The 24,297-nt window shown below is 55.5% G+C and overlaps 19 non-coding genes across 19 annotated transcripts; all 19 read right to left on the bottom strand.

Moving 5' to 3' along the window:
• Nucleotides 1-456: 456 nt before the first annotated feature.
• On the bottom strand, nt 457-575 carry LOC124616896. Its single transcript, XR_006979935.1, has one exon. It is a non-coding gene; the product is annotated as a 5S ribosomal RNA (ribosomal RNA).
• A 7,014-nt stretch (nt 576-7,589) lies between these two features.
• On the bottom strand, nt 7,590-7,708 carry LOC124616890. The gene has a single exon (XR_006979929.1). It is a non-coding gene; the product is annotated as a 5S ribosomal RNA (ribosomal RNA).
• An 863-nt stretch (nt 7,709-8,571) lies between these two features.
• LOC124616889 lies at nt 8,572-8,690 on the bottom strand. The gene has a single exon (XR_006979928.1). It is a non-coding gene; the product is annotated as a 5S ribosomal RNA (ribosomal RNA).
• An 863-nt stretch (nt 8,691-9,553) lies between these two features.
• On the bottom strand, nt 9,554-9,672 carry LOC124616888. The gene has a single exon (XR_006979927.1). It is a non-coding gene; the product is annotated as a 5S ribosomal RNA (ribosomal RNA).
• An 858-nt stretch (nt 9,673-10,530) lies between these two features.
• LOC124616887 lies at nt 10,531-10,649 on the bottom strand. The gene has a single exon (XR_006979926.1). It is a non-coding gene; the product is annotated as a 5S ribosomal RNA (ribosomal RNA).
• Nucleotides 10,650-11,497: 848 nt separating this feature from the next.
• Nucleotides 11,498-11,616, bottom strand: LOC124616885. The gene has a single exon (XR_006979924.1). It is a non-coding gene; the product is annotated as a 5S ribosomal RNA (ribosomal RNA).
• Nucleotides 11,617-12,479: 863 nt separating this feature from the next.
• On the bottom strand, nt 12,480-12,598 carry LOC124616884. Its single transcript, XR_006979923.1, has one exon. It is a non-coding gene; the product is annotated as a 5S ribosomal RNA (ribosomal RNA).
• An 848-nt stretch (nt 12,599-13,446) lies between these two features.
• Nucleotides 13,447-13,565, bottom strand: LOC124616883. Its single transcript, XR_006979922.1, has one exon. It is a non-coding gene; the product is annotated as a 5S ribosomal RNA (ribosomal RNA).
• Nucleotides 13,566-14,413: 848 nt separating this feature from the next.
• LOC124616882 lies at nt 14,414-14,532 on the bottom strand. The gene has a single exon (XR_006979921.1). It is a non-coding gene; the product is annotated as a 5S ribosomal RNA (ribosomal RNA).
• Nucleotides 14,533-15,395: 863 nt separating this feature from the next.
• LOC124616881 lies at nt 15,396-15,514 on the bottom strand. Its single transcript, XR_006979920.1, has one exon. It is a non-coding gene; the product is annotated as a 5S ribosomal RNA (ribosomal RNA).
• Nucleotides 15,515-16,362: 848 nt separating this feature from the next.
• Nucleotides 16,363-16,481, bottom strand: LOC124616880. The gene has a single exon (XR_006979919.1). It is a non-coding gene; the product is annotated as a 5S ribosomal RNA (ribosomal RNA).
• Nucleotides 16,482-17,343: 862 nt separating this feature from the next.
• Nucleotides 17,344-17,462, bottom strand: LOC124616879. The gene has a single exon (XR_006979918.1). It is a non-coding gene; the product is annotated as a 5S ribosomal RNA (ribosomal RNA).
• Nucleotides 17,463-18,315: 853 nt separating this feature from the next.
• On the bottom strand, nt 18,316-18,434 carry LOC124616878. Its single transcript, XR_006979917.1, has one exon. It is a non-coding gene; the product is annotated as a 5S ribosomal RNA (ribosomal RNA).
• An 862-nt stretch (nt 18,435-19,296) lies between these two features.
• LOC124616877 lies at nt 19,297-19,415 on the bottom strand. The gene has a single exon (XR_006979916.1). It is a non-coding gene; the product is annotated as a 5S ribosomal RNA (ribosomal RNA).
• An 843-nt stretch (nt 19,416-20,258) lies between these two features.
• Nucleotides 20,259-20,377, bottom strand: LOC124616876. The gene has a single exon (XR_006979915.1). It is a non-coding gene; the product is annotated as a 5S ribosomal RNA (ribosomal RNA).
• Nucleotides 20,378-21,230: 853 nt separating this feature from the next.
• Nucleotides 21,231-21,349, bottom strand: LOC124616874. Its single transcript, XR_006979913.1, has one exon. It is a non-coding gene; the product is annotated as a 5S ribosomal RNA (ribosomal RNA).
• An 863-nt stretch (nt 21,350-22,212) lies between these two features.
• On the bottom strand, nt 22,213-22,331 carry LOC124616873. The gene has a single exon (XR_006979912.1). It is a non-coding gene; the product is annotated as a 5S ribosomal RNA (ribosomal RNA).
• Nucleotides 22,332-23,183: 852 nt separating this feature from the next.
• On the bottom strand, nt 23,184-23,302 carry LOC124616872. Its single transcript, XR_006979911.1, has one exon. It is a non-coding gene; the product is annotated as a 5S ribosomal RNA (ribosomal RNA).
• An 862-nt stretch (nt 23,303-24,164) lies between these two features.
• LOC124616871 lies at nt 24,165-24,283 on the bottom strand. Its single transcript, XR_006979910.1, has one exon. It is a non-coding gene; the product is annotated as a 5S ribosomal RNA (ribosomal RNA).
• Between the last annotated feature and the right edge of the window lie 14 nt (nt 24,284-24,297).

Genomic DNA, 24,297 nt, shown 5'->3' with positions numbered 1-24,297 from the left:
TAGGCGCTTCACTCTGGAAACGCGTGAAGCCTACGGTCACAGGTTGGAATGCTGCCTCGGGCAAGGATGTGTGTGATGTCCTTAGGTTAGTTAGGTTTATCTAGTTCTAAGTTCTACGGGACTGATGACCACAGATGCTAAGACCCATAGTACTCGGAGCCATTTTTGAAAAACAATATAGGAGTACGAAACATCGTGGCAGTTTGCAAGTATATGCCGGATCGAGACTCGAACTCGGGACCTTTGCCTTTCGCGGGCAAATGCTCTACCACATATTTTGTTAATTTCATTTTGTTCACTTTCGTTCGCTGCATCTGCTCGAGGCGGACGGGACGGATGTCGTGAGACATCCGTTTAAGATTGTCGTTGATCGCATAACTAGGGTTATTTTTTCGTACAGAGGGCAACAAACAAACTGACCGAAACCGCTGACCTACCGCGCCCACAATGAAGAGCAGCCAACGCCACCCGGAGTTCCCAGGCGGTCACCCATCCAAGTACTAACCGGGCCCGATGATACTTAACTTCGATGATCGGACGACAACCGGTGTATTTATCATGGCATGGCCGTTGGCACTCGTGTAATGTAGGAGCACGGCAGAATTCGCGTTCGGCTTCTCTCCCAACACACAAAATGTTAGTTTTCCGCCGCATTTGACGAAAGCACTTCCTTCTGCAACAGCCAGTTCCACGAGGACGGCGCGGGGGGCGCGGTGGTGGTGGTGGTGGTTGTTGGTATGTTTAAGGGGGACTAAACAGCGAAGGTCATCAGTCCCCCATTCCAAAATCAGGCGAGCCGAAAATCTACGAAGCAGATAAAAACCAAAGGGGGAGGAGACGTCCCCCCAGGCGCTAAAAGCACACAAATGCAGCAACAAACACTACAGACAAGAACAGGACAGAGGAACACCAGACAGAAAGAAACAGAAGAAAGGAAGATGGCCGGAGACTGGTTGACTGACCACGAGATCAAAAATGGGAAAGAGTCAACCATCTCACGGCACACCAGAACAGCAACAGACACAAGGACAATAGACACAGAAAGGGAAAGGCGCAGGACCTCCCTAAATCGAACCATAAAACGGACTACCACGGATAAAATTTAAAACGGTATCAGCCATGGAGGCATCGTCGGATAAAACCAAAGCCAAAGTGCCCGGGAGATTAAAAGATTGCCGGAGTGTGCGCAGTCGAGGACACTCCAGCAAAATGTGGCCGACCGTCAGCCGGGACCCACACTGACACAAGGGGGGATCCTCCTGACGTAACAGATGGCCGTGCGTCAGGTATGTATGGCCGATGCGCAGTCGACACAGGACTACCGAGTCCCTGCGAGAAGCCCGCAGGGAGGAACGCCACACATCGGTCGTCCCCTTGACAGCCCGTAGTTTATTCGGGGCTGTCATGCCACGCCACTCAGCAGCCCACATCCCAAGTACCTTACGGCGCAACACCAGCTGCTGGTCGCGAGCCGTAAGGCCGATCTCCAAAGCTGGGGCGTCTATCGCCCCTTTGGCCAGCCTGTCAACACGTTCGTTCCCTGGGATGCCAACGTGACCTGGCGTCCAAACAAAAACCACCGAACGATCAGAGTGGGTAATGGTGGAAACAGACTCCCGAATAGAGGACACCAGAGGAGAAGAGGGATAGCAGCGGTCGATGGCCTGGAGGCTGCTCAGGGAGTCACTGCAGATGACGACGGACGCATCTGAGCAGGAACGCATATGCTCAAGAGCTCGCAAGATGGCCACCAGCTCTGCAGTAAAAATACTGCAGCCAGCCGGCAAGGAGCGTTGCTCAACATGGGCAGCGTGAGCAAAAGCGTAGGCAGTGCGACCATCAACCAGGGAACCATCAGTGTAGACAGGCTCACAGCCCGGAAATGAGTCGAGGAGCGCAAGAAAACGGCGACGGAGGGCCACAGGCGGAACCGAGTCCTTAGGTCCCTGTGCCAAATCCAGATGGACGGACGGCCGGGACAAACACCAGGGAGGCGTAGGTGTATGGACCCGGAAGGGAGGCAGAAGAGGGAATGACCCCAGTACTGACAGCAGGGACTGGACACGGACAGCTACGGAAAGCCCAGACCGAGGTCGCCGTTCGGGCAGGTGGTGGACCAAGGCAGGGAAAAGCAGGCGACGATTGGGATGGCCTGGCGAGCAATGTACGTGGACAGCATAGTCGGCGAGCAGACGATGGCGGCGAATCCGCAGCGGGGGAACCCCGGCCTCCACCAGTAGACTATCCACGGGGCTGGTGCGAAAAGCGCCAGTTGCAAGCTGAACCCCACAGTGATGTATGGGGTCTAACAACTTCAACACTGAGGGTGACGCAGACCCATAGGCCAGGCTCCCATAATCAAGCCGGGACTGCACAAGGGCTCTGTACAATTGCAGTAGCGTGCAGCGATCTGCACCCCAAGACGTGTGGCTAAGGCAGCGGAGGGCGTTGAGGTGCCGCCAGCATTTTTGCTTCAGCTGAGTAACATGAAGAACCCATGTGAGCCGGGCATCAAACACGAGTCCCAAGAAGCGGCAAGTGTCCACCACTTCAAGCAGGTGGCCGTCGAGGTAAAGGTCAGGATGAGGGTGGACCGTCCGACGCCTGCAGAAGTGCATAACCCGAGTCTTGGCAGCAGAGAACTGAAAACCATGAGCCAGAGCCCATGATGCTGCCTTGCGAACGGCGACTTGCAACCTGCGTTCGGCGACTCCCGTAGTCGTGGAGCTAAATGAGATGCAGAAGTCGTCGGCATACAAAGAAGGAGACACCGACGACCCCACTGCTGCAGCCAGACCATTAATGGCCACTAGAAATAACGAGACGCTCAACACCGAGCCCTGCGGGACCCCATTTTCCTGTATATAAGAGGAACTAGAGGTGACACCGACTTGCACCCGGAAAGAGCGGCGCAATAAAAAGCTTTGAAGAAAAGCCGGGAGCCGACCACGAAGACCCCACCCATGCAACGTGGCGAGGATGTGATGCCTCCATGTGGTGTCATATGCCTTCCGCAGATCGAAAAATACAGCAACAAGGTGCTGACGTCGGGCAAAAGCCGTACGGACAGCAGATTCCAGCCGCACCAAATTGTCCACTGCAGACCGGCCCCGACGGAAGCCACCCTGGGATGGAGCGAGGAGACCGCGCGACTCAAGGACCCAACACAAACGCCGCCCCACCATACGTTCGAGCAATTTGCACAAAACGTTGGTGAGGGTAATGGGACGATAGCTGTCCACCGCCAGGGGGTCCGCACCGGGCTTTATGATGGTGACAATAAGACCCTCTCGCCATTGCGACGGGAACACGCCCTCGCTCCAAATGCGGTTAAAGATGGTGAGGATGTGTCTCTGGCAGTCCCTGGAGAGATGCTTCAGCATCTGCGCGTGGATGCAGTCCGGTCCTGGTGCTGTATCAGGCAATCGGCGAGGGCAGCGAGGAGTTCCCTCTCGCTGAAAGGAGCATTGTATGTTTCACAATGACGCGTGTGGAATGAGAACGGCGTCCGCTCGGCTCGCTCCTTTAGAGAGCGAAAGGCGGGGGGATAGGATGCAGTCGCAGAGCTCTGAGCAAAGTGCGCGGCTAGCCGTTCAGCAATGGCGGCAGCGTCCGTGCAGACAGCGCCGTCCAAGGAGAGCCCAGGGACACCCACAGGGGTCTGGGAGCCATAAATCCGCCGGATCCGGGACCACACGTGCGAGGACGAGACACGGGAGCCCAGGGAGGAGACGTACCTCTCCCAGCACTCCTGCTTACGCCGTGCAATAAGACGACGGGCGAAGGCACGGAGCCGCTTAAAGGCGATGAGGGTCTCCAGAGACGGGTGCCGCCTATGACGCTGGAGAGCCCGCCTACGGTCGCGAATAGCCTCAGCAATCTCCGGCGACCACCAGGGGACAGCCTTCCGCCGAGGGAGGCCAGAGGAACGGGGGATGGTAGCCTCGGCCGCTGAAATGATGGACGTGGTGAAAACACGGACCACCTCATCAATGTCACCCTGTGGGGGAGACGCAATGGTTACAGCGGAAGTAAAAGCTGGCCAGTCAGCCCTGTGGAGAGCCCAGCGGGGCAAGCGCCCAGAAGAATGACACTGTGGCAGTGACAAATAGATGGGAAAATGGTCACTACCACACAGGTCAGGATGCACCCTCCAGTGGAGGGATGGGACAAGTCCAGGGCTGCAAATAGAGAGATCGATGGCCGAGAACGAGCCATGGGCCACACTGAAACGCGTGAGAGCACCGGTGTTTAAGAGGCTAAGGTCGAGCTGAGCCAACACATGCTCCACGGCCCGGCCACGATCATCGGAGACAGTCCCACCCCACAGAGGGTTGTGGGCATTGAAATCGCACAGCAGCAAAAAAGGCGGCGGCAGTTGGTTTATCAGAGCAGCCAGGACATGCTGCGCGACAGCACCATCAGGTGGAAGGTAAATACTGCAGACGGTAATAGCCTGTGGCGTCCACACCCTAACAGCGACAGCCTCTAAAGCTGTTTGTAGAGGTACAAACTCGCTGTGAAGAGAGTTAAGGACATATATGCAGACGCCACCAGACACCCTTTCATAAGCTGCCCGGTTCTTAAAATAACCCCGATAGCCACGGAGGGCAGGGGTTCGCATTGCTGGAAACCAAGTTTCCTGCAGAGCAATGCAAAGGAAAGGATGACGGCTGATAAGTTGGCGGAGCTCAGCTAGATGGTGGAAAAAACCGCTGCAGTTCCACTGGAGGATGGAATGAGCCATGGATGGGAAAGGCATGAAGGGATTGGGGAGGCAGATTACGCCTCCGGGGCCCCTGCTGCTACTGAGGCACCACCTGGACAACAGCCATCTACTCCAGCCGAGGGACCGGCGAGATCCATGTCCTCAGCGGACGCCAGAATCTCCACCTCATCCTCAGACGCAGAGCTTGTAGGAAGCGGTGGAACGGGTGCCACCGCAATGTCGGTAGCCTTGGGGAGTTTCTTATTCTTCGGCTTCTCGCGCTGCGCCTTGGGTGGTGCAGGCTGGGAGGGCGTCACCGGGTCAGTCTCAGGGACAGACGATGACCGCGTGTCCCGACGACCAGGGACTGGCGGTTGTTTGAGCCACTTGCGGCCGTCGGCTTTGGAACCGGTCGGAGCGTGCGAAGGTACGTCCCCAAGGGACCCCTTCCTTACGAGAGTAGCCGAAGAAGTCTTACGCTTCTCCGGCTGGGAAGGGGGGACTGACGTCCCCGATGGTTGGGGGGGTGTTGCTCCTGAAGTAGATGGAGCAGGAGCAACAGGAGGTTTAGTGCCCCCCACCATCAAGGGGGCAGGTGTGGGACTTCGACTCCGAGAGCTGACTGGACCGGATGGAATTGTAGAAGGAGTGACAGTTGCGGCATAGGAAGCTGTCATACGCACCGGATGAAGCCGATCATATTTCCGCTTCGCCTCAGTGTACGTCAGGCGGTCGAGAGTCTTTATTTCCATGATCTTCCGCTCCTTCTGCAGAATCGGACAGTCTGGCGAGCAAGGCGGATGGTGCGCACCACAGTTCACACAGATTGGAGGCGGCGCACAGGGATGATCAGGATGGGAAGGTCGACCGCAATCGCGACAGACGAGGTCGGACGCACAGCGTGAAGACATGTGGCCGAACTTCCAACACTTGAAGCACCGCATCGGGGGAGGGATATATGGCTTGACATCACAACGGTACACCATCACCTTGACCTTCTCAGGTAACGTGTCACCCTCGAAGGCCAAGATGAAGGCACCGGTGGCAACTTGACGATCCCTCGGACCCCGGTGGACGCGCCGGACGAAATGGACACCTCGGCGCTCCAAGTTGGCGCGCAGCTCGTCGTCGGACTGTAAAAGCAGATCCCTGTGAAAGATAATGCCCTGGACCATGTTCAGACTCTTATGGGGCGTGATAGTGACAGAGACATCCCCCAGCTTAGTACAAGCGAGCAAGGCCCGCGACTGGGCGGAGGATGCCGTCTTGATCAACACCGATCCGGACCGCATCTGGGACAAGCCCTCCACCTCCCCAAACTTGTCCTCTAAATGCTCTACAAAGAACTGAGGCTTCACGGACATAAAAGATTCCCCGTCAGCTCTGGTACAGACGAGATACCGGGGCGAGTATCTTTCGCTCTCATTCATAGCCCTTCGTTCCTCCCATGGTGTGGCCAGGGAGGGGAACGATTTGGGGTCATACACAGTAGCCTTGAATTGAGCTTTGGAACGCTTAGAGACTGCTGACGGCTGGCCGCCAGCGAGAGATGATGTACCACGCTTCATTGCGGGTCATCCGCCCTGATGCCACCTACTCCGACCAAGGGCCCTCCCCACGGGCGCCACCCAGCCACAGCAAAGGCCACCTGGCAGGATGGCCATTGCCGGGAGTCCCGATGCCCCAGGGAGATGGGCATCGACTCCTTGGCATACGTGGGGAGTGAACGGCGCAGGCATCAGTAGAGCGATCCCTGTGTTGTCAGGGGGCTACAACCAAGAGGGTACATGGCGACCCCACCACAACGGACTGGCTACCGTGCTGGATCTTAGGTGCAAAAATGGCCAAGGTCGCCGTCACAGTTAAAAGAAACACTGCAGAGTGCAGCGTGGTAATCGCCCAAGAGATCGAAAAAGAGCGGGACACCATTGCAACGACGAGAAAGACGGCTATAGGTCTAATTGCACGAAGGATACAGTGCACCATGTAAGGTGCCCTTCCCCAATTGTCTCGCTCTTCGGAATAATTTAGATAGATGGAGGTCAAACCCGAGAGGGGACCATCACATAAGGCCGAAACATGGGAGACTCCTTTTAGTCGCCTCTTACGACAGGCAGGAATACCGCAGGCCTATTCTAACCCCCGAACCCGCAGGGGGGGGGGGGGGGGGCGCCCGGCGTCCCAGCAGAGCGACGGCCGAATTAGCGGGCGCACCGCCGCGTGTGTGAGACGCACTGCTGCTCGTTGCACCTCCTGTCATTCGCTGGGCGCGTGCAGCCTTCGACACTAGCGGAGGACGCATCTTGTCCCTGGTGTCCAGCGGAGGGCCTGTGCGGGGTGGTGCAGTGTCGTGCTGGAGGGCGCCACTGGTAGCGATGTGGGCTGCCTCGCCTCGCCTCGCCTCGCCTCGCCTCGCCTCGCCTCGCCTCACACCAGGTGTCTGCGTAGTTTGCAGTGCATTCGCACCATTCCTGTCCCTGTCCCCGTCCCGACTTGTCCCGACTTTGCTCGACTGCCGCTCGGGTCGTGGTCCATATGACAGCGCAAGCACGACAAACGTCTGCGGGACGAGACGAGACGACTAAGGAATAAAGTCATGATTACAAACCAAATTTGGAACTCTACACTCCTACACAACAATAGGCGGTGACGTATTTCAGAAATCACCTGCCGATTCGTACTGTTTTGTCGTTTTCAAAGTCTTCTTGGCAAACTTGGTTAGCACATTCTCCCTCAAACCGAGTTAATTACTGCATTTTCGTTCCATTACAGTAGTTTAAAAGGCAGAAGGAAGCATCTTTGTCACAACAGAAAGGTAGTTTGAAAATTGGGCTGGCAGGGGTAGCGACAAAATAGCAAAACGAAAAAAAAAAAGGAAGGTAGCCAACAGCACCCAGGTTTCCCAGGTGGTCACCCATCCAAGTACTAACTGGGCCCAATGATGCTTAACTTCGGTGATCGGACGAGAACCGGTGTATCCATCATGGTATGGCCGTTGGCGCGCATCTAATGTAGGAGCACGGCAGAATTCGCGTTCGGCTTTTTTCCCAACACACAAAATGTTAGTTTTCCGCCGCATTTGACGAAAGTACTTCCTTCCGCAACAGCCAGTTCCTCGAGGACGCGCGCGGGGGGCGCGCCCGGCGTCCCAGCAGAGCGACGGCCGAATTAGCGGGCGCACCGCCGCGTGTGTGAGACGCACTGCTGCTCGTTGCACCTCCTGTCATTCGCTGGGCGCGTGCAGCCTTCGACACTAGCGGAGGACGCATCTTGTCCCTGGTGTCCAGCGGAGGGCCTGTGCGGGGTGGTGCAGTGTCGTGCTGGAGGGCGCCACTGGTAGCGATGTGGGCTGCCTCGCCTCGCCTCGCCTCGCCTCGCCTCGCCTCGCCTCGCCTCGCCTCACACCAGGTGTCTGCGTAGTTTGCAGTGCATTCGCACCATTCCTGTCCCTGTCCCCGTCCCGACTTGTCCCGACTTTGCTCGACTGCCGCTCGCTGCCGCTCGGGTCGTGGTCCATATGACAGCGCAAGCACGACAAACGTCTGCGGGACGAGACGAGACGACTAAGGAATAAAGTCATGATTACAAACCAAATTTGGAACTCTACACTCCTACACAACAATAGGCGGTGACGTATTTCAGAAATCACCTGCCGATTCGTACTGTTTTGTCGTTTTCAAAGTCTTCTTGGCAAACTTGGTTAGCACATTCTCCCTCAAACCGAGTTAATTACTGCATTTTCGTTCCATTACAGTAGTTTAAAAGGCATAAGGAAGCATCTTTGTCACAACAGAAAGGTAGTTTGAAAATTGGGCTGGCAGGGGTAGCGACAAAATAGCAAAACGAAAAAAAAAAAGGAAGGTAGCCAACAGCACCCAGGTTTCCCAGGTGGTCACCCATCCAAGTACTAACTGGGCCCAATGATGCTTAACTTCGGTGATCGGACGAGAACCGGTGTATCCATCATGGTATGGCCGTTGGCGCGCATCTAATGTAGGAGCACGGCAGAATTCGCGTTCGGCTTTTTTCCCAACACACAAAATGTTAGTTTTCCGCCGCATTTGACGAAAGTACTTCCTTCCGCAACAGCCAGTTCCTCGAGGACGCGCGCGGGGGGCGCGCCCGGCGTCCCAGCAGAGCGACGGCCGAATTAGCGGGCGCACCGCCGCGTGTGTGAGACGCACTGCTGCTCGTTGCACCTCCTGTCATTCGCTGGGCGCGTGCAGCCTTCGACACTAGCGGAGGACGCATCTTGTCCCTGGTGTCCAGCGGAGGGCCTGTGCGGGGTGGTGCAGTGTCGTGCTGGAGGGCGCCACTGGTAGCGATGTGGGCTGCCTCGCCTCGCCTCGCCTCGCCTCGCCTCGCCTCGCCTCGCCTCGCCTCACACCAGGTGTCTGCGTAGTTTGCAGTGCATTCGCACCATTCCTGTCCCTGTCCCCGTCCCGACTTGTCCCGACTTTGCTCGACTGCCGCTCGCTGCCGCTCGGGTCGTGGTCCATATGACAGCGCAAGCACGACAAACGTCTGCGGGACGAGACGAGACGACTAAGGAATAAAGTCATGATTACAAACCAAATTTGGAACTCTACACTCCTACACAACAATAGGCGGTGACGTATTTCAGAAATCACCTGCCGATTCGTACTGTTTTGTCGTTTTCAAAGTCTTCTTGGCAAACTTGGTTAGCACATTCTCCCTCAAACCGAGTTAATTACTGCATTTTCGTTCCATTACAGTAGTTTAAAAGGCATAAGGAAGCATCTTTGTCACAACAGAAAGGTAGTTTGAAAATTGGGCTGGCAGGGGTAGCGACAAAATAGCAAAACGAAAAAAAAAAAGGAAGGTAGCCAACAGCACCCAGGTTTCCCAGGTGGTCACCCATCCAAGTACTAACTGGGCCCAATGATGCTTAACTTCGGTGATCGGACGAGAACCGGTGTATCCATCATGGTATGGCCGTTGGCGCGCATCTAATGTAGGAGCACGGCAGAATTCGCGTTCGGCTTTTTTCCCAACACACAAAATGTTAGTTTTCCGCCGCATTTGACGAAAGTACTTCCTTCCGCAACAGCCAGTTCCTCGAGGACGCGCGCGGGGGGCGCGCCCGGCGTCCCAGCAGAGCGACGGCCGAATTAGCGGGCGCACCGCCGCGTGTGTGAGACGCACTGCTGCTCGTTGCACCTCCTGTCATTCGCTGGGCGCGTGCAGCCTTCGACACTAGCGGAGGACGCATCTTGTCCCTGGTGTCCAGCGGAGGGCCTGTGCGGGGTGGTGCAGTGTCGTGCTGGAGGGCGCCACTGGTAGCGATGTGGGCTGCCTCGCCTCGCCTCGCCTCGCCTCGCCTCGCCTCGCCTCGCCTCACACCAGGTGTCTGCGTAGTTTGCAGTGCATTCGCACCATTCCTGTCCCTGTCCCCGTCCCGACTTGTCCCGACTTTGCTCGACTGCCGCTCGCTGCCGCTCGGGTCGTGGTCCATATGACAGCGCAAGCACGACAAACGTCTGCGGGACGAGACGAGACGACTAAGGAATAAAGTCATGATTACAAACCAAATTTGGAACTCTACACTCCTACACAACAATAGGCGGTGACGTATTTCAGAAATCACCTGCCGATTCGTACTGTTTTGTCGTTTTCAAAGTCTTCTTGGCAAACTTGGTTAGCACATTCTCCCTCAAACCGAGTTAATTACTGCATTTTCGTTCCATTACAGTAGTTTAAAAGGCATAAGGAAGCATCTTTGTCACAACAGAAAGGTAGTTTGAAAATTGGGCTGGCAGGGGTAGCGACAAAATAGCAAAACGAAAAAAAAAAAGGAAGGTAGCCAACAGCACCCAGGTTTCCCAGGTGGTCACCCATCCAAGTACTAACTGGGCCCAATGATGCTTAACTTCGGTGATCGGACGAGAACCGGTGTATCCATCATGGTATGGCCGTTGGCGCGCATCTAATGTAGGAGCACGGCAGAATTCGCGTTCGGCTTTTTTCCCAACACACAAAATGTTAGTTTTCCGCCGCATTTGACGAAAGTACTTCCTTCCGCAACAGCCAGTTCCTCGAGGACGCGCGCGGGGGGCGCGCCCGGCGTCCCAGCAGAGCGACGGCCGAATTAGCGGGCGCACCGCCGCGTGTGTGAGACGCACTGCTGCTCGTTGCACCTCCTGTCATTCGCTGGGCGCGTGCAGCCTTCGACACTAGCGGAGGACGCATCTTGTCCCTGGTGTCCAGCGGAGGGCCTGTGCGGGGTGGTGCAGTGTCGTGCTGGAGGGCGCCACTGGTAGCGATGTGGGCTGCCTCGCCTCGCCTCGCCTCGCCTCGCCTCGCCTCACACCAGGTGTCTGCGTAGTTTGCAGTGCATTCGCACCATTCCTGTCCCTGTCCCCGTCCCGACTTGTCCCGACTTTGCTCGACTGCCGCTCGCTGCCGCTCGGGTCGTGGTCCATATGACAGCGCAAGCACGACAAACGTCTGCGGGACGAGACGAGACGACTAAGGAATAAAGTCATGATTACAAACCAAATTTGGAACTCTACACTCCTACACAACAATAGGCGGTGACGTATTTCAGAAATCACCTGCCGATTCGTACTGTTTTGTCGTTTTCAAAGTCTTCTTGGCAAACTTGGTTAGCACATTCTCCCTCAAACCGAGTTAATTACTGCATTTTCGTTCCATTACAGTAGTTTAAAAGGCATAAGGAAGCATCTTTGTCACAACAGAAAGGTAGTTTGAAAATTGGGCTGGCAGGGGTAGCGACAAAATAGCAAAACGAAAAAAAAAAAGGAAGGTAGCCAACAGCACCCAGGTTTCCCAGGTGGTCACCCATCCAAGTACTAACTGGGCCCAATGATGCTTAACTTCGGTGATCGGACGAGAACCGGTGTATCCATCATGGTATGGCCGTTGGCGCGCATCTAATGTAGGAGCACGGCAGAATTCGCGTTCGGCTTTTTTCCCAACACACAAAATGTTAGTTTTCCGCCGCATTTGACGAAAGTACTTCCTTCCGCAACAGCCAGTTCCTCGAGGACGCGCGCGGGGGGCGCGCCCGGCGTCCCAGCAGAGCGACGGCCGAATTAGCGGGCGCACCGCCGCGTGTGTGAGACGCACTGCTGCTCGTTGCACCTCCTGTCATTCGCTGGGCGCGTGCAGCCTTCGACACTAGCGGAGGACGCATCTTGTCCCTGGTGTCCAGCGGAGGGCCTGTGCGGGGTGGTGCAGTGTCGTGCTGGAGGGCGCCACTGGTAGCGATGTGGGCTGCCTCGCCTCGCCTCGCCTCGCCTCGCCTCGCCTCGCCTCGCCTCGCCTCACACCAGGTGTCTGCGTAGTTTGCAGTGCATTCGCACCATTCCTGTCCCTGTCCCCGTCCCGACTTGTCCCGACTTTGCTCGACTGCCGCTCGCTGCCGCTCGGGTCGTGGTCCATATGACAGCGCAAGCACGACAAACGTCTGCGGGACGAGACGAGACGACTAAGGAATAAAGTCATGATTACAAACCAAATTTGGAACTCTACACTCCTACACAACAATAGGCGGTGACGTATTTCAGAAATCACCTGCCGATTCGTACTGTTTTGTCGTTTTCAAAGTCTTCTTGGCAAACTTGGTTAGCACATTCTCCCTCAAACCGAGTTAATTACTGCATTTTCGTTCCATTACAGTAGTTTAAAAGGCATAAGGAAGCATCTTTGTCACAACAGAAAGGTAGTTTGAAAATTGGGCTGGCAGGGGTAGCGACAAAATAGCAAAACGAAAAAAAAAAAGGAAGGTAGCCAACAGCACCCAGGTTTCCCAGGTGGTCACCCATCCAAGTACTAACTGGGCCCAATGATGCTTAACTTCGGTGATCGGACGAGAACCGGTGTATCCATCATGGTATGGCCGTTGGCGCGCATCTAATGTAGGAGCACGGCAGAATTCGCGTTCGGCTTTTTTCCCAACACACAAAATGTTAGTTTTCCGCCGCATTTGACGAAAGTACTTCCTTCCGCAACAGCCAGTTCCTCGAGGACGCGCGCGGGGGGCGCGCCCGGCGTCCCAGCAGAGCGACGGCCGAATTAGCGGGCGCACCGCCGCGTGTGTGAGACGCACTGCTGCTCGTTGCACCTCCTGTCATTCGCTGGGCGCGTGCAGCCTTCGACACTAGCGGAGGACGCATCTTGTCCCTGGTGTCCAGCGGAGGGCCTGTGCGGGGTGGTGCAGTGTCGTGCTGGAGGGCGCCACTGGTAGCGATGTGGGCTGCCTCGCCTCGCCTCGCCTCGCCTCGCCTCGCCTCACACCAGGTGTCTGCGTAGTTTGCAGTGCATTCGCACCATTCCTGTCCCTGTCCCCGTCCCGACTTGTCCCGACTTTGCTCGACTGCCGCTCGCTGCCGCTCGGGTCGTGGTCCATATGACAGCGCAAGCACGACAAACGTCTGCGGGACGAGACGAGACGACTAAGGAATAAAGTCATGATTACAAACCAAATTTGGAACTCTACACTCCTACACAACAATAGGCGGTGACGTATTTCAGAAATCACCTGCCGATTCGTACTGTTTTGTCGTTTTCAAAGTCTTCTTGGCAAACTTGGTTAGCACATTCTCCCTCAAACCGAGTTAATTACTGCATTTTCGTTCCATTACAGTAGTTTAAAAGGCATAAGGAAGCATCTTTGTCACAACAGAAAGGTAGTTTGAAAATTGGGCTGGCAGGGGTAGCGACAAAATAGCAAAACGAAAAAAAAAAAGGAAGGTAGCCAACAGCACCCAGGTTTCCCAGGTGGTCACCCATCCAAGTACTAACTGGGCCCAATGATGCTTAACTTCGGTGATCGGACGAGAACCGGTGTATCCATCATGGTATGGCCGTTGGCGCGCATCTAATGTAGGAGCACGGCAGAATTCGCGTTCGGCTTTTTTCCCAACACACAAAATGTTAGTTTTCCGCCGCATTTGACGAAAGTACTTCCTTCCGCAACAGCCAGTTCCTCGAGGACGCGCGCGGGGGGCGCGCCCGGCGTCCCAGCAGAGCGACGGCCGAATTAGCGGGCGCACCGCCGCGTGTGTGAGACGCACTGCTGCTCGTTGCACCTCCTGTCATTCGCTGGGCGCGTGCAGCCTTCGACACTAGCGGAGGACGCATCTTGTCCCTGGTGTCCAGCGGAGGGCCTGTGCGGGGTGGTGCAGTGTCGTGCTGGAGGGCGCCACTGGTAGCGATGTGGGCTGCCTCGCCTCGCCTCGCCTCGCCTCGCCTCGCCTCACACCAGGTGTCTGCGTAGTTTGCAGTGCATTCGCACCATTCCTGTCCCTGTCCCCGTCCCGACTTGTCCCGACTTTGCTCGACTGCCGCTCGCTGCCGCTCGGGTCGTGGTCCATATGACAGCGCAAGCACGACAAACGTCTGCGGGACGAGACGAGACGACTAAGGAATAAAGTCATGATTACAAACCAAATTTGGAACTCTACACTCCTACACAACAATAGGCGGTGACGTATTTCAGAAATCACCTGCCGATTCGTACTGTTTTGTCGTTTTCAAAGTCTTCTTGGCAAACTTGGTTAGCACATTCTCCCTCAAACCGAGTTAATTACTGCATTTTCGTTCCATTACAGTAGTTTAAAAGGCATAAGGAAGCATCTTTGTCACAACAGAAAGGTAGTTTGAAAATTGGGCTGGCAGGGGTAGCGACAAAATAGCAAAACGAAAAAAAAAAAGGAAGGTAGCCAACAGCACCCAGGTTTCCCAGGTGGTCACCCATCCAAGTACTAACTGGGCCCAATGATGCTTAACTTCGGTGATCGGACGAGAACCGGTGTATCCATCATGGTATGGCCGTTGGCGCGCATCTAATGTAGGAGCACGGCAGAATTCGCGTTCGGCTTTTTTCCCAACACACAAAATGTTAGTTTTCCGCCGCATTTGACGAAAGTACTTCCTTCCGCAACAGCCAGTTCCTCGAGGACGCGCGCGGGGGGCGCGCCCGGCGTCCCAGCAGAGCGACGGCCGAATTAGCGGGCGCACCGCCGCGTGTGTGAGACGCACTGCTGCTCGTTGCACCTCCTGTCATTCGCTGGGCGCGTGCAGCCTTCGACACTAGCGGAGGACGCATCTTGTCCCTGGTGTCCAGCGGAGGGCCTGTGCGGGGTGGTGCAGTGTCGTGCTGGAGGGCGCCACTGGTAGCGATGTGGGCTGCCTCGCCTCGCCTCGCCTCGCCTCGCCTCGCCTCGCCTCGCCTCGCCTCACACCAGGTGTCTGCGTAGTTTGCAGTGCATTCGCACCATTCCTGTCCCTGTCCCCGTCCCGACTTGTCCCGACTTTGCTCGACTGCCGCTCGCTGCCGCTCGGGTCGTGGTCCATATGACAGCGCAAGCACGACAAACGTCTGCGGGACGAGACGAGACGACTAAGGAATAAAGTCATGATTACAAACCAAATTTGGAACTCTACACTCCTACACAACAATAGGCGGTGACGTATTTCAGAAATCACCTGCCGATTCGTACTGTTTTGTCGTTTTCAAAGTCTTCTTGGCAAACTTGGTTAGCACATTCTCCCTCAAACCGAGTTAATTACTGCATTTTCGTTCCATTACAGTAGTTTAAAAGGCATAAGGAAGCATCTTTGTCACAACAGAAAGGTAGTTTGAAAATTGGGCTGGCAGGGGTAGCGACAAAATAGCAAAACGAAAAAAAAAAAGGAAGGTAGCCAACAGCACCCAGGTTTCCCAGGTGGTCACCCATCCAAGTACTAACTGGGCCCAATGATGCTTAACTTCGGTGATCGGACGAGAACCGGTGTATCCATCATGGTATGGCCGTTGGCGCGCATCTAATGTAGGAGCACGGCAGAATTCGCGTTCGGCTTTTTTCCCAACACACAAAATGTTAGTTTTCCGCCGCATTTGACGAAAGTACTTCCTTCCGCAACAGCCAGTTCCTCGAGGACGCGCGCGGGGGGCGCGCCCGGCGTCCCAGCAGAGCGACGGCCGAATTAGCGGGCGCACCGCCGCGTGTGTGAGACGCACTGCTGCTCGTTGCACCTCCTGTCATTCGCTGGGCGCGTGCAGCCTTCGACACTAGCGGAGGACGCATCTTGTCCCTGGTGTCCAGCGGAGGGCCTGTGCGGGGTGGTGCAGTGTCGTGCTGGAGGGCGCCACTGGTAGCGATGTGGGCTGCCTCGCCTCGCCTCGCCTCGCCTCGCCTCGCCTCACACCAGGTGTCTGCGTAGTTTGCAGTGCATTCGCACCATTCCTGTCCCTGTCCCCGTCCCGACTTGTCCCGACTTTGCTCGACTGCCGCTCGCTGCCGCTCGGGTCGTGGTCCATATGACAGCGCAAGCACGACAAACGTCTGCGGGACGAGACGAGACGACTAAGGAATAAAGTCATGATTACAAACCAAATTTGGAACTCTACACTCCTACACAACAATAGGCGGTGACGTATTTCAGAAATCACCTGCCGATTCGTACTGTTTTGTCGTTTTCAAAGTCTTCTTGGCAAACTTGGTTAGCACATTCTCCCTCAAACCGAGTTAATTACTGCATTTTCGTTCCATTACAGTAGTTTAAAAGGCATAAGGAAGCATCTTTGTCACAACAGAAAGGTAGTTTGAAAATTGGGCTGGCAGGGGTAGCGACAAAATAGCAAAACGAAAAAAAAAAAGGAAGGTAGCCAACAGCACCCAGGTTTCCCAGGTGGTCACCCATCCAAGTACTAACTGGGCCCAATGATGCTTAACTTCGGTGATCGGACGAGAACCGGTGTATCCATCATGGTATGGCCGTTGGCGCGCATCTAATGTAGGAGCACGGCAGAATTCGCGTTCGGCTTTTTTCCCAACACACAAAATGTTAGTTTTCCGCCGCATTTGACGAAAGTACTTCCTTCCGCAACAGCCAGTTCCTCGAGGACGCGCGCGGGGGGCGCGCCCGGCGTCCCAGCAGAGCGACGGCCGAATTAGCGGGCGCACCGCCGCGTGTGTGAGACGCACTGCTGCTCGTTGCACCTCCTGTCATTCGCTGGGCGCGTGCAGCCTTCGACACTAGCGGAGGACGCATCTTGTCCCTGGTGTCCAGCGGAGGGCCTGTGCGGGGTGGTGCAGTGTCGTGCTGGAGGGCGCCACTGGTAGCGATGTGGGCTGCCTCGCCTCGCCTCGCCTCGCCTCGCCTCGCCTCGCCTCGCCTCGCCTCACACCAGGTGTCTGCGTAGTTTGCAGTGCATTCGCACCATTCCTGTCCCTGTCCCCGTCCCGACTTGTCCCGACTTTGCTCGACTGCCGCTCGCTGCCGCTCGGGTCGTGGTCCATATGACAGCGCAAGCACGACAAACGTCTGCGGGACGAGACGAGACGACTAAGGAATAAAGTCATGATTACAAACCAAATTTGGAACTCTACACTCCTACACAACAATAGGCGGTGACGTATTTCAGAAATCACCTGCCGATTCGTACTGTTTTGTCGTTTTCAAAGTCTTCTTGGCAAACTTGGTTAGCACATTCTCCCTCAAACCGAGTTAATTACTGCATTTTCGTTCCATTACAGTAGTTTAAAAGGCATAAGGAAGCATCTTTGTCACAACAGAAAGGTAGTTTGAAAATTGGGCTGGCAGGGGTAGCGACAAAATAGCAAAACGAAAAAAAAAAGGAAGGTAGCCAACAGCACCCAGGTTTCCCAGGTGGTCACCCATCCAAGTACTAACTGGGCCCAATGATGCTTAACTTCGGTGATCGGACGAGAACCGGTGTATCCATCATGGTATGGCCGTTGGCGCGCATCTAATGTAGGAGCACGGCAGAATTCGCGTTCGGCTTTTTTCCCAACACACAAAATGTTAGTTTTCCGCCGCATTTGACGAAAGTACTTCCTTCCGCAACAGCCAGTTCCTCGAGGACGCGCGCGGGGGGCGCGCCCGGCGTCCCAGCAGAGCGACGGCCGAATTAGCGGGCGCACCGCCGCGTGTGTGAGACGCACTGCTGCTCGTTGCACCTCCTGTCATTCGCTGGGCGCGTGCAGCCTTCGACACTAGCGGAGGACGCATCTTGTCCCTGGTGTCCAGCGGAGGGCCTGTGCGGGGTGGTGCAGTGTCGTGCTGGAGGGCGCCACTGGTAGCGATGTGGGCTGCCTCGCCTCGCCTCGCCTCGCCTCGCCTCGCCTCGCCTCACACCAGGTGTCTGCGTAGTTTGCAGTGCATTCGCACCATTCCTGTCCCTGTCCCCGTCCCGACTTGTCCCGACTTTGCTCGACTGCCGCTCGCTGCCGCTCGGGTCGTGGTCCATATGACAGCGCAAGCACGACAAACGTCTGCGGGACGAGACGAGACGACTAAGGAATAAAGTCATGATTACAAACCAAATTTGGAACTCTACACTCCTACACAACAATAGGCGGTGACGTATTTCAGAAATCACCTGCCGATTCGTACTGTTTTGTCGTTTTCAAAGTCTTCTTGGCAAACTTGGTTAGCACATTCTCCCTCAAACCGAGTTAATTACTGCATTTTCGTTCCATTACAGTAGTTTAAAAGGCATAAGGAAGCATCTTTGTCACAACAGAAAGGTAGTTTGAAAATTGGGCTGGCAGGGGTAGCGACAAAATAGCAAAACGAAAAAAAAAAAGGAAGGTAGCCAACAGCACCCAGGTTTCCCAGGTGGTCACCCATCCAAGTACTAACTGGGCCCAATGATGCTTAACTTCGGTGATCGGACGAGAACCGGTGTATCCATCATGGTATGGCCGTTGGCGCGCATCTAATGTAGGAGCACGGCAGAATTCGCGTTCGGCTTTTTTCCCAACACACAAAATGTTAGTTTTCCGCCGCATTTGACGAAAGTACTTCCTTCCGCAACAGCCAGTTCCTCGAGGACGCGCGCGGGGGGCGCGCCCGGCGTCCCAGCAGAGCGACGGCCGAATTAGCGGGCGCACCGCCGCGTGTGTGAGACGCACTGCTGCTCGTTGCACCTCCTGTCATTCGCTGGGCGCGTGCAGCCTTCGACACTAGCGGAGGACGCATCTTGTCCCTGGTGTCCAGCGGAGGGCCTGTGCGGGGTGGTGCAGTGTCGTGCTGGAGGGCGCCACTGGTAGCGATGTGGGCTGCCTCGCCTCGCCTCGCCTCGCCTCGCCTCGCCTCGCCTCGCCTCGCCTCACACCAGGTGTCTGCGTAGTTTGCAGTGCATTCGCACCATTCCTGTCCCTGTCCCCGTCCCGACTTGTCCCGACTTTGCTCGACTGCCGCTCGCTGCCGCTCGGGTCGTGGTCCATATGACAGCGCAAGCACGACAAACGTCTGCGGGACGAGACGAGACGACTAAGGAATAAAGTCATGATTACAAACCAAATTTGGAACTCTACACTCCTACACAACAATAGGCGGTGACGTATTTCAGAAATCACCTGCCGATTCGTACTGTTTTGTCGTTTTCAAAGTCTTCTTGGCAAACTTGGTTAGCACATTCTCCCTCAAACCGAGTTAATTACTGCATTTTCGTTCCATTACAGTAGTTTAAAAGGCATAAGGAAGCATCTTTGTCACAACAGAAAGGTAGTTTGAAAATTGGGCTGGCAGGGGTAGCGACAAAATAGCAAAACGAAAAAAAAAAGGAAGGTAGCCAACAGCACCCAGGTTTCCCAGGTGGTCACCCATCCAAGTACTAACTGGGCCCAATGATGCTTAACTTCGGTGATCGGACGAGAACCGGTGTATCCATCATGGTATGGCCGTTGGCGCGCATCTAATGTAGGAGCACGGCAGAATTCGCGTTCGGCTTTTTTCCCAACACACAAAATGTTAGTTTTCCGCCGCATTTGACGAAAGTACTTCCTTCCGCAACAGCCAGTTCCTCGAGGACGCGCGCGGGGGGCGCGCCCGGCGTCCCAGCAGAGCGACGGCCGAATTAGCGGGCGCACCGCCGCGTGTGTGAGACGCACTGCTGCTCGTTGCACCTCCTGTCATTCGCTGGGCGCGTGCAGCCTTCGACACTAGCGGAGGACGCATCTTGTCCCTGGTGTCCAGCGGAGGGCCTGTGCGGGGTGGTGCAGTGTCGTGCTGGAGGGCGCCACTGGTAGCGATGTGGGCTGCCTCGCCTCGCCTCGCCTCGCCTCGCCTCGCCTCGCCTCACACCAGGTGTCTGCGTAGTTTGCAGTGCATTCGCACCATTCCTGTCCCTGTCCCCGTCCCGACTTGTCCCGACTTTGCTCGACTGCCGCTCGGGTCGTGGTCCATATGACAGCGCAAGCACGACAAACGTCTGCGGGACGAGACGAGACGACTAAGGAATAAAGTCATGATTACAAACCAAATTTGGAACTCTACACTCCTACACAACAATAGGCGGTGACGTATTTCAGAAATCACCTGCCGATTCGTACTGTTTTGTCGTTTTCAAAGTCTTCTTGGCAAACTTGGTTAGCACATTCTCCCTCAAACCGAGTTAATTACTGCATTTTCGTTCCATTACAGTAGTTTAAAAGGCATAAGGAAGCATCTTTGTCACAACAGAAAGGTAGTTTGAAAATTGGGCTGGCAGGGGTAGCGACAAAATAGCAAAACGAAAAAAAAAAAGGAAGGTAGCCAACAGCACCCAGGTTTCCCAGGTGGTCACCCATCCAAGTACTAACTGGGCCCAATGATGCTTAACTTCGGTGATCGGACGAGAACCGGTGTATCCATCATGGTATGGCCGTTGGCGCGCATCTAATGTAGGAGCACGGCAGAATTCGCGTTCGGCTTTTTTCCCAACACACAAAATGTTAGTTTTCCGCCGCATTTGACGAAAGTACTTCCTTCCGCAACAGCCAGTTCCTCGAGGACGCGCGCGGGGGGCGCGCCCGGCGTCCCAGCAGAGCGACGGCCGAATTAGCGGGCGCACCGCCGCGTGTGTGAGACGCACTGCTGCTCGTTGCACCTCCTGTCATTCGCTGGGCGCGTGCAGCCTTCGACACTAGCGGAGGACGCATCTTGTCCCTGGTGTCCAGCGGAGGGCCTGTGCGGGGTGGTGCAGTGTCGTGCTGGAGGGCGCCACTGGTAGCGATGTGGGCTGCCTCGCCTCGCCTCGCCTCGCCTCGCCTCGCCTCGCCTCACACCAGGTGTCTGCGTAGTTTGCAGTGCATTCGCACCATTCCTGTCCCTGTCCCCGTCCCGACTTGTCCCGACTTTGCTCGACTGCCGCTCGCTGCCGCTCGGGTCGTGGTCCATATGACAGCGCAAGCACGACAAACGTCTGCGGGACGAGACGAGACGACTAAGGAATAAAGTCATGATTACAAACCAAATTTGGAACTCTACACTCCTACACAACAATAGGCGGTGACGTATTTCAGAAATCACCTGCCGATTCGTACTGTTTTGTCGTTTTCAAAGTCTTCTTGGCAAACTTGGTTAGCACATTCTCCCTCAAACCGAGTTAATTACTGCATTTTCGTTCCATTACAGTAGTTTAAAAGGCATAAGGAAGCATCTTTGTCACAACAGAAAGGTAGTTTGAAAATTGGGCTGGCAGGGGTAGCGACAAAATAGCAAAACGAAAAAAAAAAAGGAAGGTAGCCAACAGCACCCAGGTTTCCCAGGTGGTCACCCATCCAAGTACTAACTGGGCCCAATGATGCTTAACTTCGGTGATCGGACGAGAACCGGTGTATCCATCATGGTATGGCCGTTGGCGCGCATCTAATGTAGGAGCACGGCAGAATTCGCGTTCGGCTTTTTTCCCAACACACAAAATGTTAGTTTTCCGCCGCATTTGACGAAAGTACTTCCTTCCGCAACAGCCAGTTCCTCGAGGACGCGCGCGGGGGGCGCGCCCGGCGTCCCAGCAGAGCGACGGCCGAATTAGCGGGCGCACCGCCGCGTGTGTGAGACGCACTGCTGCTCGTTGCACCTCCTGTCATTCGCTGGGCGCGTGCAGCCTTCGACACTAGCGGAGGACGCATCTTGTCCCTGGTGTCCAGCGGAGGGCCTGTGCGGGGTGGTGCAGTGTCGTGCTGGAGGGCGCCACTGGTAGCGATGTGGGCTGCCTCGCCTCGCCTCGCCTCGCCTCGCCTCGCCTCGCCTCGCCTCGCCTCACACCAGGTGTCTGCGTAGTTTGCAGTGCATTCGCACCATTCCTGTCCCTGTCCCCGTCCCGACTTGTCCCGACTTTGCTCGACTGCCGCTCGCTGCCGCTCGGGTCGTGGTCCATATGACAGCGCAAGCACGACAAACGTCTGCGGGACGAGACGAGACGACTAAGGAATAAAGTCATGATTACAAACCAAATTTGGAACTCTACACTCCTACACAACAATAGGCGGTGACGTATTTCAGAAATCACCTGCCGATTCGTACTGTTTTGTCGTTTTCAAAGTCTTCTTGGCAAACTTGGTTAGCACATTCTCCCTCAAACCGAGTTAATTACTGCATTTTCGTTCCATTACAGTAGTTTAAAAGGCATAAGGAAGCATCTTTGTCACAACAGAAAGGTAGTTTGAAAATTGGGCTGGCAGGGGTAGCGACAAAATAGCCAAACGAAAAAAAAAAAGGAAGGTAGCCAACAGCACCCAGGTTTCCCAGGTGGTCACCCATCCAAGTACTAACTGGGCCCAATGATGCTTAACTTCGGTGATCGGACGAGAACCGGTGTATCCATCATGGTATGGCCGTTGGCGCGCATCTAATGTAGGAGCACGGCAGAATTCGCGTTCGGCTTTTTTCCCAACACACAAAATGTTAGTTTTCCGCCGCATTTGACGAAAGTACTTCCTTCCGCAACAGCCAGTTCCTCGAGGACGCGCGCGGGGGGCGCGCCCGGCGTCCCAGCAGAGCGACGGCCGAATTAGCGGGCGCACCGCCGCGTGTGTGAGACGCACTGCTGCTCGTTGCACCTCCTGTCATTCGCTGGGCGCGTGCAGCCTTCGACACTAGCGGAGGACGCATCTTGTCCCTGGTGTCCAGCGGAGGGCCTGTGCGGGGTGGTGCAGTGTCGTGCTGGAGGGCGCCACTGGTAGCGATGTGGGCTGCCTCGCCTCGCCTCGCCTCGCCTCGCCTCGCCTCGCCTCACACCAGGTGTCTGCGTAGTTTGCAGTGCATTCGCACCATTCCTGTCCCTGTCCCCGTCCCGACTTGTCCCGACTTTGCTCGACTGCCGCTCGCTGCCGCTCGGGTCGTGGTCCATATGACAGCGCAAGCACGACAAACGTCTGCGGGACGAGACGAGACGACTAAGGAATAAAGTCATGATTACAAACCAAATTTGGAACTCTACACTCCTACACAACAATAGGCGGTGACGTATTTCAGAAATCACCTGCCGATTCGTACTGTTTTGTCGTTTTCAAAGTCTTCTTGGCAAACTTGGTTAGCACATTCTCCCTCAAACCGAGTTAATTACTGCATTTTCGTTCCATTACAGTAGTTTAAAAGGCATAAGGAAGCATCTTTGTCACAACAGAAAGGTAGTTTGAAAATTGGGCTGGCAGGGGTAGCGACAAAATAGCAAAACGAAAAAAAAAAGGAAGGTAGCCAACAGCACCCAGGTTTCCCAGGTGGTCACCCATCCAAGTACTAACTGGGCCCAATGATGCTTAACTTCGGTGATCGGACGAGAACCGGTGTATCCATCATGGTATGGCCGTTGGCGCGCATCTAATGTAGGAGCACGGCAGAATTCGCGTTCGGCTTTTTTCCCAACACACAAAATGTTAGTTTTCCGCCGCATTTGACGAAAGTACTTCCTTCCGCAACAGCCAGTTCCTCGAGGACGCGCGCGGGGGGCGCGCCCGGCGTCCCAGCAGAGCGACGGCCGAATTAGCGGGCGCACCGCCGCGTGTGTGAGACGCACTGCTGCTCGTTGCACCTCCTGTCATTCGCTGGGCGCGTGCAGCCTTCGACACTAGCGGAGGACGCATCTTGTCCCTGGTGTCCAGCGGAGGGCCTGTGCGGGGTGGTGCAGTGTCGTGCTGGAGGGCGCCACTGGTAGCGATGTGGGCTGCCTCGCCTCGCCTCGCCTCGCCTCGCCTCGCCTCGCCTCGCCTCGCCTCACACCAGGTGTCTGCGTAGTTTGCAGTGCATTCGCACCATTCCTGTCCCTGTCCCCGTCCCGACTTGTCCCGACTTTGCTCGACTGCCGCTCGCTGCCGCTCGGGTCGTGGTCCATATGACAGCGCAAGCACGACAAACGTCTGCGGGACGAGACGAGACGACTAAGGAATAAAGTCATGATTACAAACCAAATTTGGAACTCTACACTCCTACACAACAATAGGCGGTGACGTATTTCAGAAATCACCTGCCGATTCGTACTGTTTTGTCGTTTTCAAAGTCTTCTTGGCAAACTTGGTTAGCACATTCTCCCTCAAACCGAGTTAATTACTGCATTTTCGTTCCATTACAGTAGTTTAAAAGGCATAAGGAAGCATCTTTGTCACAACAGAAAGGTAGTTTGAAAATTGGGCTGGCAGGGGTAGCGACAAAATAGCAAAACGAAAAAAAAAAGGAAGGTAGCCAACAGCACCCAGGTTTCCCAGGTGGTCACCCATCCAAGTACTAACTGGGCCCAATGATGCTTAACTTCGGTGATCGGACGAGAACCGGTGTATCCATCATGGTATGGCCGTTGGCGCGCATCTAATGTA

The sequence above is a fragment of the Schistocerca americana genome, chromosome 5 (assembly GCF_021461395.2).
Source record: "Schistocerca americana isolate TAMUIC-IGC-003095 chromosome 5, iqSchAmer2.1, whole genome shotgun sequence".
NCBI lineage: Eukaryota > Metazoa > Arthropoda > Insecta > Orthoptera > Acrididae > Schistocerca > Schistocerca americana.
The sequence above is the reverse complement of the archived record's forward strand: the minus strand, read 5'-3'. Positions and strand labels throughout refer to the sequence as shown.